At 30.2% G+C, this 12,878-nt stretch overlaps 1 pseudogene; it reads left to right on the top strand.

Moving 5' to 3' along the window:
• The first annotated feature begins 1,295 nt into the window (after positions 1-1,295).
• LOC117920323 lies at positions 1,296-1,908 on the top strand (annotated as a pseudogene).
• The last annotated feature ends 10,970 nt before the right edge of the window (positions 1,909-12,878 follow it).

The raw sequence follows: 12,878 nt of genomic DNA, 5'->3' as shown, positions 1-12,878 counted from the left end.
TATGGTTTTATACAAGTGAGGACAGAACCTTAAGGCAACATGACTGTGGGGAGGGTATTTCCTATCCCCTAGCTGGATCCTCTCACCAAGAATGTCGAAATGTTCTGCTTGACTTGTGTGGATGTTGGGTTTACTTGAGGATAAGCAAAACAACGGAATTAGGAGTACCAGAACCAATGGCATGACACGGGCTTTGCAAGCCATCGTAGTGTACGTGAATTTTTGTTCTGCATGATCACCTTGCAACTCCTGGAGTCCAAAAGAAAACTGGTAGTGGTAAAACAATTCAAATCCTCTCTACACTACCAAAGTGAATGCCCTCATTCCTGCCATAGCTCAGTCGGATACCAAAGAATTCTAGGTCGATAGATGGTTTTCTTTCTATGCTTAAAACTGTAAATATGATACCAGAGGGATATGCATTGTTTGGTTTCTTTTAGTCTAGTTGTTAAAGGGATGGTCATCAATCGAAGCATCAAGAGACTTGGCCGAAAGTGTGATGATGGGTGTTTCCGAAGAAAGTTATAATTCGCCCACTATTGAATATGTTCATAGACGTGGAGGGTCCCATGAACCTTGAATTTATCATTACATGCAAAATATATGCAGAAGTGATTGAGGATGCATGGCCACCTTTTCCTGTATATGATGCTTGAGGAAAATTCATGCATTGGAAGGCATGATTTTGATGATCGGTATCAAGCAACTGATACAGTGATTGAAGGAGCTGAAAGAAGCATTCCAAGCCTTTGACAAGGATCAGAATGGATCCATCCCTGCTGCGACGCTACGTAATGTAAAGTCAAACCTGAGTAGAGAGCAGAAGAGGTGAAGGATGTGCTAGGCTTTCTAGATTGATACATAAGTATGAACGGAACCTGATGTGATTACTTGCAACACTGTACTTTCTGGACATGCATAAAAATTGGTATGGGTCACCATTTCACCAACACTATCTGCAAATAGGAAATCAACGGAAGCCAAACTGTTTGCTTATGGAGGTTACAAGATTATTGAAGGTCAAAGATATTCCAAGAGGTTGAATGAGAGGCAAATTATTGCTTTACCGAAAGGTTACTTGTTAAGTTCCTCATACAAGTGGCCTTGTGCTTGGAAGCAAGAGGAGCTTTGTTCAGTTTCCATGCATGGAGACACTATGACACCATGGAAATACACAACAAAGGGCAAGAATCTTTTCTTAGGACATGAAGACCAGAGGAATTTCGGTCTTGAGCAGCTTGCAAACCGCAATCTCATTTCATTCTATGAGAGGTCAAATATCCCATATGGCGCGCATGGCTACCCTGGTATGCGTGGCCAACTCCTTTCCAACCTTCCAAGGTGCACTGTTCTCTACCTATCCATCCCCACCACGCTGCCATCATTGCTCTATTTGCCAAAGATGTGTTCTTAAGATGGATCATCACTGTGTATGGGTGGTGAACTGTGTGGGAGCATACAACTACAAGTTCTTTCTTCTTTTCTTGCTGTATACATTTCTGGAGACAACATTGGATACTTTAGCATTGCGGCCTAGTTTCATCAAAAAAAAATTTTAGAAGCCAAGAATCATTCAGCCTCACCTGGAAATCATTCTATCATTTTTTTTGGCCTTTGATTTTGTACCTTGATGCAGTTATTAATTTAGCATTTGCGCTGAGTCTCCTTTGTTTCATAGTCATGCATGTGTCTTTCCTGTCTAGCAACACCACATCAATAGAGGTTTATGAGAAGAGGAGAGCTGTCAGGTGGAAGTATGACTTAGGCCGCAAGACGAATTTCGAGCAGGTCTTTGGCAAGAAAAAGGCATTGTGGTTGTTCCCATTGTACTCAGAATATGATTTCAGCAGCATTCCTGCACTCAATGGACTCAAGTCCTGTAGCTGCGCCATCCGCACCATCTATTGAGAAGCCTATAGTCGCATCACGCAGAAAAATCTTGAAAAATGTAAGTTAAAATTCTTTAGTTTAGTTTTTTATTCTTTGCTTAGTTTGAAAAGGTTAGAATTTTATTAGTTTAATTCTTTAATTTAATTAATCATGTTAGATAAATTTCATATTTTTAATTCGGATTTAGTTTAGTTTTAATTTATTCTTTAGTTTGGAATAGTTAATAATTTTAATCCGGTAGTTTAATTAATCTTATTAGATAAAGTTGATGTTTTTAATTCCAATTTAGTTTAGTTTTAATGAATTTGTGAGTTTAGTTGATCATATGCTAGCTCTTGATTTGTTATTCTCAATTTAGACATTTCTTGAATCTTAGTCATTAATTCTTGGTGGATATCTCGTTAGTTTATTTGATCTAAGTTTTAATAATTTATTATTTCGATAGTCTCTTGTCAAATTTACTTTTCAGAGGCCATTGGAAAATAATGAAGACTGACCTCCATTCTCACCACTTTAGTTTACTTGGTTGTCAAAAATTCTACTTTATGATTTTTTTTTTTTTCTTTTATTTTGGTTGTTTCTTATGTTTTGTTGTTTTCAAATTAATTTCTTTTATTTTAAAATAAAATATTTTTCTCAAAAGATCTCTGAAATCTATTTCGAAAACTCATTTAGAGTCTTTAGAATCAAGATCTCATTTTTTTTAAATAACATGCAACCATGTCTTGATCGGTTCGCATCTATCTTAGTTTTCAATAAAAACTGCGGTTTTGAATAAGACATAAATCCAAGCTTGTGGTCCCAAATAAATGGGATAATTCTAGGCTAGATTTGTGTATATCAATTAGGGAATTAGTAAAACCCTTACATAAAATCATTTTTTCAAAACTCATCTTTGCCGCCACCTTTGCTACTTGTTGCAATCATATCTATTTTTAGAGGAATTATATATAAGATGTATGTGATAATTGTTGATTTCGAATATTTTGATCATTTTTTCTATGCAAATTAGATATTAAACATGCTAGGATTCTTTCCTTTACTAATCATTATTATCACTTTGATCTAACCTCCATGTCCCGAAGAAACACATTATAAGTTATCTATGCTATCCAGGTACGCCTTCTATCACCCACCTTCTAAATTATGTGAATATCTTTGTCACTGTGAACTGCGCCTATGTTTGATAGTGCTTGGGTGTCTTGATATTTGTTTCATTGTTCGATTATTTTTTATAAAGCACATAGTAAATGATATACTATTTGAACTAACTTTAATGTCTTGTGATAGTGTTTAAGAAGCAGTCCAAGTACGCACCCTAAATCTTTTATGATCATGATTTGACTTTTCTTATTTAACATGCTATTTTTTAAATCACCTCAGTCTACCTAGGTACCCTCAATCAATCAATTAATTGTCTCATTTCCCTCAACTTAATTAGTAGAGACCTTTATAGGGCTTAGAGGGGTACTACCTTTTAAAAGTACCTTCCCAATAAATAATCTAATTCTCGGACCTAGACTTGGGTTTTTCAAAAACATACTTTTTAAAAAACTATAAAGTCACTTCTTTAAAGTTTTATTTCTTGTTTTATTTTCCCTTTTAAAATAAAATAAAATAAGTAGTGTTTATCTGACTTTTCCAAAACCAATTTTTTCACCAATAAAAACGAGTCTCACCGCGCACGTGAAAAATGCAAGTCAACGCTTGTCTCATGCTAGATTATATTTATTATATAACTATTATCAAAAGAATTTGTATTCATTACACAAAAAAATTATGTATATTGATATTTGCATCAACTAGTATCTATTATAATTACACTATTTTACTGAATAGTAATTTTCTTTTAAATAAATAATTGTTTGTGAAAGGTCATTTATTTTTATATGAATCAATTATTTTTATAACGAAGTATATTTGTCGATTTGTATTGGTTTAAATTGATCACAATAATACACTTTTATAGATGGATATTTACTGTTGCAATTTCTATTGATAAAAAATTATATATAAGTAACAAGTAATTTAATTTACGAAGGAATCGATATTTTAGAAATTAGAAATTTGTGACGTCTTAAATCCATTACAAAAATAAACTTAAGTAGGGTGGCAAACTTAATTTTATTTTTTTTTAGCATATTGTCAGTGTATTTTAATATTGAAAGGTGTTTACACCTTGGCCCTTTACCCTTAATGAGACTAAGGTGATGGGCAGTGGATAATTTTCAAGTGTCTTGGTTTTAGCAAGTGAGTGTGCGCTTGCTTGTTTCCTTCAACAAAGGTGCAATGGGTGCTTTCACGTTGTCAGAGGTCATGGGCCTACAGAGCTATTGGGCAATGACAATCTAACCATTATCCTTATTAACCAATTGTCCTTTCTTAAACGTTAAGGGCATCTTGTAAGTATTTTCCAATCCAACGTGAAAGGAGGTCATCTTTATTTATTTATAGATTAAGCTAAGGAATTAAATTGGGAATCCTCGGGATTTGGGTACCCAATTCTAGGAATTTTGCTCATGGATTTTAGCAGTTTGTCTCCCTCGTTTAATAAATTTGTCATAAGAAAACATTTTTTAAAAATATTCTTTTGACTTTAATTTTTTTTTTTAGATTTTATTTTAGAAATTTTCAATTTTTACCACATATCACATTTTAAATTACATACCACATATTCGATGTGTATCAATCATCACTTATTAATGTCAAAATTGTTGAGCTGAGGAATCATAATTTTGATGATCGATTAGTGATAATTAATTTAATTCACCAAATCTTTTATGTAGGAGGGCACCATGAACACATCGTTTGTCCAATTCACCTTTTATGATATGTTTCACCAAAACAACTTAAATCTATTAAATATGGGTAGTTTCGTGTTTCATTATCAGGGAGCTAACTGGAGCTCAAGTAACATATCTAGGTAAGAAGAGATGATAGTTAGTGCCATGGCATTGGGTTCGCTATGAGCAGAGGAGACAATTACTCCATTTGCCAAGCCATCAATTTGTTGTGCACATTAATTCCCGGACAATGGGCCAGAGAGTGGTGGGTGGGTGTATTGTTCTCTATGCTGGGCAAAGAAATGAGGAAGTATGGAAGGAAGGAGCCATTAGGTAGGGGGGCCGGCTGTAGGGCTACTTGGCCCTGGACAAGGTTATAAAAGGACCATTTTGGCGTTGAAAATGTGGCCATCATGACCCCCCATTAACATATGCACCAGAACAGCTATACCATCTATTGCACCTTCATTTGCAGTTTTAGTACGTCGTTTCCTTATGGCACGACCTTATCTTTTAATGGTCTCCAAGTTGGGAGGCAACAATATACATGCACATGATCGTGTCCGAGTTGGCCGACATCCGCATTCTCTTTCCATGTACCTACATATCTAGCTAGAAGTAAATCTAGTGATCGTTAGGGGCCATTTGGATGCTCGGAAAAGCAAGGTAAGTGGAAGAAATTAAATGTTCGTTCTCTTTTTGGTTTCCAAGGGAAATCACATAATGTTCAAGGGAAACCCACCTGACCAAAATGCATGCATGAGACCTGAAAGCATGCAAGTAAATTTTAAGTTTGGAAAAAGCATTTAAGTAGATTAACCCTAGAATGGTTCAGACTACAGGGTTAGTTCTTTGTTAGTCACTTGCCCATCATTTAGATCTATTTCTTTTCGTACCCTTTCTGAGCAATCGAATGGAACATTGATTTAATATCGTTTTCAAACCAAAACTTTACATCAACTTGACATGGGCATCCTCGTTAATCTAGCCAGGACCAAATTATTTTGGGTTGGTTACCTAATAGCCCTTCAAAATTTCAGTACTATCCCTAAGGCGCATACCAAGAATCAAAGGCGCAATGACCTCAACAGATATTTGCTTGGATACCAAATGATAAATTTAGAGGACCATCGGCACATGCATGGCAGAAAGCCTGTTTTCTTTCCCCGGGCCAGAAAATTAATTGAGGAGCTAACTGTATGCAGTACTAAGGGCCATTACATTGAATATGTAATTAGTGCGAGATTGTACATCATTATTTCCACTCTTTAATGAATTATATGGACTTTGCAAACACACTTCATTCTTTCGTGAATTCAAATTCCATACAACATTGCTTCGCTTAAAAAATATGTCATGAGAGGGTCTAAAAAGATATGGTTGCCATTTTTAATGTTTTTTCAAATCAAATCTTTTATCAACTCAATTCTTAGAATAATAAGTTTTTTTTTTTTTTTTGACAGAAAATACCTCACTAATATATATATATATACACTCAAATTTCTTGAGATTTATTATAAATATACATAACCATCATTGTTTTTAAAATTCATCATTTATAAGAACACGGGCTCTTGGTTTGATCTATTTTTTTATATCCCCATTAATTGTATGTTTATAACAATAGGGATAGGATTTTTGCAATTCCAATCCATCAGGCATATTGTGTTGCTAACTCAAAATCCAAGCATACCTTAGAATATTTACACTAAAACTTAGGGTATCTGAATAAAATTAACTCTAATTTTTATACCGAAAATAATTTTCCAGATGCGTAAAAATGCCTTATAGTTTTCTTCATCAAATCTTTTGTAGGTAACTCCTCTTACCATCGTATAAAACCATTATCTAGATTTGTTTGAAAAGGAATTTATAGAAAATGAATGAATGAATGAATGCATGCCAGATTTTAGAAAGAAAAATGTAAAGGAAGGGCTGATACTCAGGTGCCATAATGAAGAGCAGTAAAGTATTTATGTAGAAAGAAGTTTTCAGATGATCAAAATTAGTCAAAATCTCTCAACAGCAAAAAATAACTATAGATGAACTAACTCGTAATTAACTATAGTACCTCACTGAAATGAAACTAGTTGCCCATAAATATATTAGTACTAGCATTTGTGAAAATAGTTTATTTATTGTGATGGTATTAACAACAAAAATATTTAAAGAGGCCAGTCCTAGTGCCATAGATCAAAGAAGTACATAGTTCTAAGTTTTCCCAAAATCTTCAAGATTTATTCAAATATTAACACGCTGATAATTTAATTTAAAAAGTCTTTATTTTTATTTTTTTTTCAAATTTATAATTGATCATGGACTCATGGGAGCCGGATGTAATGAATTCACAGAAATGATCATCATTCACTCTCCTCAGCCAACACTGGGGATTTTTTTTAAGGTATGGTTATGCGTCACCAAGAAAGATATGATATCTCCCTAGAGAATGAGTCCACTGCAAATATGCCACCAGGTCATGATTGAAAATATCACATCAGTCCTTTCTTCTTCCTAGATTTCCTGTTTCTATAACCCTTACAGTTTTTTTTTTGTCGTGGGGGGTGGGGGACCGGTGGTGAAAGTGAAAGTCTTTGGGTTGTAAAGGTCAACCAGAGGAGCCAAAGGCGAAAAAGTGGACTTAACGACATGGACATGTGCCTGGGAATCTATCCATGGATGATGGATCATGCCAGGTACAGTTTTCCAAAATTCTAGTGGGGTAGAGGCACAAGTTGAAGGAAGAAATAAATTGTGTTGTAGGTGCTTTTACTCCAACCGGTTGGAGATGAACTTCTTAATTTCATACTATTTTATAATAGTAGTGTCCTTATCCTTTAACGTAATGTTGGGGTTTTTTTATAGCATGTTCCTTAGGTCCTTAGGAGGGGCTTTGCTTCCCTTTACTTTTTTTAACCTTTTTTGTTATGTTTTTCAATCTTGCCGCATACAATGTCAAATGATAATTGATTTCTTTTCTATAATATCGAGTCTTGCATGCATTTAGGTGGACTTTAAGGTTGGGTGGCCAAAGGGTAGTGCTTTGGAAATGTCTGTTTTTTGTTTGCTTCAACATTAGATAGGAAAGGATGTTGATTTTGAAGATCATCTCTTGTGAATATCCTTACTCATGGGTGAGATGATTTTTTATACCTTTAGATAGGATTGTACAACAATATTACATCAATTCATTCAATGCAAACACAATAAATACCACGCCCTACCCTTTGCTTTCCTTTTTCCTTGTTTTTTTTTTTTCTTTATTACTTCTAGATTTGAATTGTTTCATCGGTTACAAGGTACGTAGGTTTTATTTGTTTGTACTGGTTTTTCCAAATTTATATAAAATTGGAAAAGAACTTATAAATGCCCCGCCTAAAATCTCATCTCCCCCACCCCATAGACGAACTTTTTAAGGACCAAAATAACACAATTCAACACACTTTCCAATTCCTCCATTTCTTATCTTCCATTTTCCCCATAACCCTAAGGGAAGTTGTGTTTTCAAAGCAATGGATAAGGAAATAATCCTCACCAATAATACTAAAAATAAAAAGGTATGATTTCTAGATTTTTTTTTTTTTTTCAATTCTTTAACAACTTAATCAAGGACTAACAAATATTAGTATTTGAAATTTCAAGGTTAGACACTCTTTAAAGTGTTTGAGAATTAAGTTTCAAACACCTTAGGAGTTGTTTGGTACTAGAATACTAGAAATTTCGTATTTAACACATGTTTTGGACTCCTCTTAAGTATTCGATGTTAAACATTCAAACACCTATTAAGATGTCTAATATTAAACCTCTAGACACCTATTAATTTTTTTGAGTTAATGATAATTATTGATGTATCCATACTAGAAAGTTTAAAATGGTAGGCTGCACAAATCTCTGCATAACAAATATAATTCATCCTAATAAAAAAGTAATAATCAATAAATAAGAAAGATCAGTAAAATAAATAGAATAGTTATTCTAATTAGTAAGATTGATACAAGGAAATTTCATGGACAAAATCATAAAATAACTTTTACTTCTAAAAAATGGAGTATATAGAGTTTAATGATGCAAATAGTATCTTACCTTCCTTACTCCTCGATCCATGCCACTAGTCACGACAACCACTTTGGGAGGGGAATTTCATGAATATTAAGTCTAATTATTTACAATATCTTGTGGTACCTTAATGAACTAATTTTTTTTTTCTTTCATAAAATATTTAGGAGGTGTTGATGAAACCTAAAGTCCCAATGCCACTTATAAAAAGTATTAGGTATAATAATCAATATCATTATGATGAGGGGTAGACTATTTCATATGTACCTTACATAGAGATGTTTCATTGTTTATTTGTGATAATATTATCACTCAAAATATTGTAAATTTGGATTATAATATATGGTGTACTACATTATTGTTGTATGATAATTTACTATTGTATGAGATATCTATATCTATCGTTGAAATCTAATTTTTCATGTTTTGATATTAACATATAGCATACACCAAAGAGAAATATGTTTTCAAACAATACATTGTATATCAACACAAACGAATATAATTCTAAGGAAATATCCTTCTCGAATAAATAGATGATGGTGGTACTTTTGGTGCTAGTGTTGGTGTTGCTAATGCTGATAATGCAATTAATGTTAGTATTGGTGAAGGTGTTAATAGTGCTATCGGTGTTAGTAGAGGTGGTAAAACTTGACACAATTCACTAATGTGAATTAAACCCAACACGGTTTTTGTGGGTTTGACTTAAGTATAGTAAGATTTAATTCAAATTTGTGAAATTGTTTAATAAATAGATAATTTTTTAACTAACCTCATAACATGAATATGATCTATTTAATAATCATGCGATTAATTTAATTATAATTCATTTTAAATTATTTAATCCGTATTTGATTTATTTTAAATTTATTTTTTAAAATAAATAACTAAATTAAGTTATAAACATTAGACATTAATTTTATAAAATTATACAAGATCTAATTCAATCTAATTATTCAATAAAATAACTTAATTATTAAATAATAAATAAACTAATCAAGATATAATATTTTTAATTAATATATTAATTATATAAACTTATGTAAAATTTAACTCAATCCCACTATTAAATAAAAAACTTAAGTATTAAATAGATTAAAAGAATTATTCGGTCGTGTTACTTTTTAATAATTATGTAATATATATTTGACCCGATAATAATTGAATTCCCACGAGTAGGTGCTAATAATATTGCTGGCCTATGGTGATATTCCTGGTAGTGCAACTGATCCTAGTGCTGGTTCCGGTGCTGGTTCTACCGGGATAGCGATGGTGCTGATGGTCGTGGTGGTACTGGTGATGATGTAATGATGATGGTAATCGGGGTGCAGGAATAGAGACCTATAGGTTTCTCTGGTGCTAGACTGCCGAAATAATATGGGAAAATTATGTTTCAACCCATATAGGTTTATGATCAAGATAATGTTGTTCAACCACCCATAATTGATGATAAAGATACGAGATAGTAATCGATCAAAATACCTATTTGACTCATTTTTATCTTTATTCTATTATTTGTCATTATTCTTTCTTATTTAACCATTTTTGGATTTTTTATTATTTTTTTAAACTCTTTTACAAATAATTAAAAAATTAACATTATTTTTTATTTTTAAATTATAAAAAAAAAATTATACTAATAGTTCAAAGACTATTTTGGGAAATACTTTCTAAAAAAATATTAATTTAAATAAATAAAAATTATCTTTATATTTATTTTTATCTTTTACATTTTAGAAGTAAATAATTTAATGATTAAAATACCATTTAAAATAAATGTATTCACTATTTTAATTTTTTTATGCTAAAAAATATTTTGAAGTTTTTTTTTTTTTTACTATTATAAAATAAAAAGTTTAATTTTTTTTTAATCTTCTTCCTTCCTTATTTAATAACTTTTTGAACATGACTTTTAGTAATAAGTTATATGAAATGTTACAAATTTGTTTATTAAAGATTTTTTTTAATGATTTGAATTAATTAAAAATTTATTAAAATAAGAAAAAGAAAAAGAAATAAAGAGGATTGATGGAAAGATTTTATTTTAAGCACTCAATTAAAATGTTTTCATATAACTTAATTTTAAAAGTGGATTATATCAATACAAAGTAGAGATTGAATTTTTCTTATATAAAATGGTTGAAAGGTATATTTACTTATTTTAGATAAAAAAAAAAGTAACTAAAAATTATATAGATTATATTTGAGTTTGGTTTTAAAATATTTTTCTAGTTTTTATTTTTTATTTCTTTTATTTTTAAAAATAATTTTTATTTTCTATATTGTCTCTTTTTGAAAATATGTTTAATTAAAAAATGAAAACTATTTTTAAAAATGAAAATTGAAAACTTTGTTTAGTACTATTTTTTTATATGAAAAAAAAATTATTTATTCATTTATTGCACCATTGTACAACTGTATTGCACTAACTGTACAAGGAAAATGTATTAAGTGTGCAAAGGCATACAAGGCTACTATTTGTGAAAGATTATAACAGATTATGAGTCATTCCTTTATTTTTCTTATCACTCACGAATTGTACATATATGTCATGCACTTTATTTAATTCTCACATGGAAATTCCAATACTTCCTCCAATAATTATATTTGGGGAAATATTTTTTGACATTAAGCCATCCACCATCTTCTCAACTAAACCATTGGAAATATGGTTAAACACTCCTATGTGGACATGGACATATAACTTAAGAGAGATATGAAATATGTGTCATTGTACAAGGGTATTACACTAACTATACAGGGGAAATATACTAATTGTACAAAGGTGTACAAGATTACCCTTTGTGAATTATTTTAATCAATTCTAAACCACTTTTTTATTTTCTGTCACCCAAGGATTGTACGCCTATGTCATGCATTTTATTTAACTCTCACATGGAAATTCTAATATTTTCCCCAATAATGATATTTGGGGAAAAAAAAAATTGATCCTAAGTCATCCACCATTTTCTTAACCAAACCATTGAAAATATAATTAATACACCTACATGAACTTATAACTTATGAGAAATATGAAATTTGTGTCATTGTACAAGGGTATTACACTAACTGTACAAGGGAAATGTGCTAAGTGTACAAAGGTGTACAAGGCTTCTAATAGGTTTGGTATAATTTTTAAACAACTTGAATTTGACATTAAGACGATTATTAATATTTTTTTTTCTTTTTTTACCAAACTATGTCATTAAGACCTTCCTTACAAAAATTAATGCATAGGAAATAAAATTAAAATCAATCATGTTTGAATTGTTCATTATAAGTAAACTAAATGAAATATATATTTTTACTATTTTGCCTTTATAAACATAATTTCATTGTTATCAATAGAGATTAAAAAAATCATATTTAAATGGAATTAAAAATAAACAAAAATTATTTTTATAACATTTTTATTTTTTTTAAATCATTAATTTAAATTATGAAATTAGTTTTAAAATTAAAAATATTTGTTGTAATTATAGTTTTGAAGATTTCATGATTTTTATCTTATTACTTTGAAAAAATTGGAAAATATTTATTTTAATGATTTCAAATATTTAAATATTTATTAAAAAAATATTTAGGATTAGTGTGGAGAGCAATTAGGTAATTTTGCAATGGAGAAATTTTGAATATTTTGAAGACTTTCATTCGGTCAATTACCTTATTTACACTTTCAAAATTATTGGAAGGTTGGTAAATTAGTATATATATATATATATATTATATATATATATATATATATATATATATATATATATATATATATATATGTGTGTGTGTGTGTGTGTATGTATGCATGTGAGTGTTTACATTATTTTTGAAATAATAAACACCATGTGTCAAATTTGCAAGTTAGAAAAAAAATATTAATAATATTTTATGAGGTATTTAAAAAGTATTTATTATATGTTTTATAAATTTGAAAAAAATATAATATTTTATGGTACCTAATTTACAAGTTAGAAAGTCAATAAAAATTAAATAACACTTTCAATAATTTTTAGATAAATTTTATATAATACATTTTATTTGAAATTTAATTTCTAAAGTTTAACTAAAAAATTGTATTGACAATTTTCTTATTGTGAGTCAAAATATTTTGCATTAGTCTATCTAGATAAGAAAAATTATTAATATAATATTAGAACT

Source organism: Vitis riparia, chromosome 1 (assembly GCF_004353265.1).
Source record: "Vitis riparia cultivar Riparia Gloire de Montpellier isolate 1030 chromosome 1, EGFV_Vit.rip_1.0, whole genome shotgun sequence".
NCBI classification, from domain to species: domain Eukaryota; kingdom Viridiplantae; phylum Streptophyta; class Magnoliopsida; order Vitales; family Vitaceae; genus Vitis; species Vitis riparia.
The sequence above is the reverse complement of the archived record's forward strand: the minus strand, read 5'-3'. Positions and strand labels throughout refer to the sequence as shown.